Here is a 2,682-nt window from a genome sequence, read left to right as displayed (position 1 = left end):
GCTGACATTCTGCTTGTATTGGTGTTCCTTCCTAAATTCCTATACTCTTCATCTTCGACTTTACGTCAAGCTATCATTCTGCTTGTATTAGTGTTCCTTCTCAAATTCACTTGCTCTTCGTCTTCTGCCTCACATCTAACTGCCATTCTGCTTGCATTAGTGCTCCTTCTTAAATCCACCTGCTTTTCATTTTCTGCTTTATGGCCAGCTGCCATTCTGCTTGCATTTGTGTTCCTTTATAGTTTTATCTGCTTTTCGTCTTCTGCTTCACGTCTAGCTGATATTCTGCTTGCATTAGTGTTCCTTCTTAAATCCATCTATTCTACATTTTTTGCTTTATAGCTAACTGTCATTCTACTTGCATGAGTTTTTCTTTTTTCTTCATCTTGTGTCTCACGTCTAGCTGCCATTCTTCTTGCATGTGTTTCCCTCCATAAATTCGTCTACTCTTCTGTTTCCTGCTATGTATCTTCTTCTTTTCATAGACTTTGCTTTATCGGATTTAGCAAATGAGAACCTCTTTTTGGGTGGCATCATTTTCTAGAAAACTAAAAACAAAATATAAAAATTATATAAGACAACCAATAAATATTCTGTAGAATATCCTTTTGTGTGGCATCAATTTTTAGAAAACTGGAAAAAAATATAAAACTTACAAAAGACTGGATCATTAAATATTCTGAATTTTTTTTCATATCTTAGAACAGTGGTTCCCAACCTTTTTCCTGTCATTTCCCCCTGCACCCAGTGCAACCCTCCAGATTTCCCCCTTCATATGTATGAGGGAAAGAGTAGTTAAAACACACTGTGACGACTTACTAATATATTTTTCCATTATACAAATATACTGATAAACAAATAGTTACAGAGTAAAATGGATAGAGAGCGGTTAGTGTACCAACCGTGTTTCACACAATTGTACATAATTCCTTTTGTATATATTATGCTTGTATCTTCGCTCTTCCCTCGCACTAAAACGAACATGAAAATTCATGTCTGGTTTTTCCTCTGTAATATTGTCTGTCTTGTGAACTTGTTATGTCCTGTTGCCTTGAGGTTTTGTATATAAGGAGAGTGTTCTACAATAATATAACTCAGTCGTTTCCAACCTGCTTTTGAGTTCACAGCCTTACTCGGCGCCGTCACATTGGTGACCCCGGAAGTCGACTCGCTCCCACTGCATTCCACCCCCACCTCCCTCGTCCCTCCATCGTTGGTACTATGACGGAGACGGACTCTACTACAGCAGTTGGCGCTGCGGCCGCCCCATTGAAACTTTCACCGTTCGCCAGCGGGGAAACGTTTGCTTGGTTTCAACGCGCAGAAGTCCACTTTCGTATCAGGGGCGTGACTCGCTCAACCACCAAAGCGGATTATGTTCTCGCGGCGATACCCGAGGACACCTTCCTAGAAATATCCGACTGGCTTTGTGAACAAGGAGACACCCCAATAGCGTATGACGCCCTCAAAACATACCTTCTGCAGCAGTACTCACCGTCGCCAGCCGCCCGTATAGCAAAGCTTTTTCAGCTCTCGCAACAACCGTTGGGGGACCAAAGGGCTTCGCTTGCCCTCAGGGAAATGACCAGTATCGCTCGCCTTCAACCTGCTGCAGACGGCTCTCCTCGTGAGGTGAACCTGCTTCGTGCCCTTTGGATACGCCGTTTACCCGAACCTGTACGCGCTGCCATACCCGATGTCGATAGTTTACCCATAAAGGACTCGATGACCAAAGCCGACGCCCTTATGGACAGCCACTTCAAGACCTCCATCAACGCCTCCACCCCTGACGACGAGGATGCCTATTCAACGTCAACCGAAGCTGACATGAATGCCGTAGGACATACACGCCTACCCCGTGACGTGCCGAAGCGGCGACACAGCCGCCCACCACCCACCAATCGCTCGCGCCCCAACGAACGACTTCTACAGCCACTTACTACCTCCCATCCGCCGCAGTTTTGCTACTACCACTTCAGATTCGGGGCAACCGCGAAGAAATGTGCCAAAGATTGTCAGTGGCCAAAAAACGTGTAAGTAGGCCATCGCTTGTGGCGGTGGCCTCCCATGTTTCTAATCTTTTCTTTTTACAGGATGCAGGAACGGGCGTGCGATTTTTGGTAGACACGGGTGCTTGTCGTTCTCTTTTGCCATGGAAACTCTTCAAGGCACAACGTAGTCTGTCTACATCTGCCGACGTCCGCTTGGTAGCTGCCAACGGATCTGCGATACCCACCTACGGTTACAAGAACCTCACATTATCGTTCGGAAACGGTAAATTCAATTGGAAGTTCCTCGATGCTGACGTCACAATGCCAATCCTCGGTGCGGATTTCCTCTCTCATTTCCACCTTCTGGTCGATGTCGCCCACCGACGATTGGTCAACGCAGACTCGTACTTGTCGACACCTCTTCAACCCGCCCCCTCTAACCTCGCTCTCCACATCAGCGCACCCACGGATGCCTATGCCCACCTCCTCACGTCGTACCCGGAAGTTTTCCGTCCAGAACTTCGCCAAACGCCCACGGTTCCTGCCAAGCACGGTATTTATCACCATATCAAGACGACGGGACCCCCAGTCTTCGTAAAATTCAGACGTCTGGCACCGGAACGATTGGCAGCCGCCAAACAGACGTTCGCCGAAATGGAGAAAATGGGCCTTTGCCAAAAGGCCTCCAGCC

Source organism: Palaemon carinicauda, chromosome 4 (genome assembly GCF_036898095.1).
Source record: "Palaemon carinicauda isolate YSFRI2023 chromosome 4, ASM3689809v2, whole genome shotgun sequence".
Taxonomy (NCBI): Eukaryota; Metazoa; Arthropoda; class Malacostraca; order Decapoda; family Palaemonidae; genus Palaemon; species Palaemon carinicauda.
Note: the sequence above shows the minus strand (reverse complement) of the source record.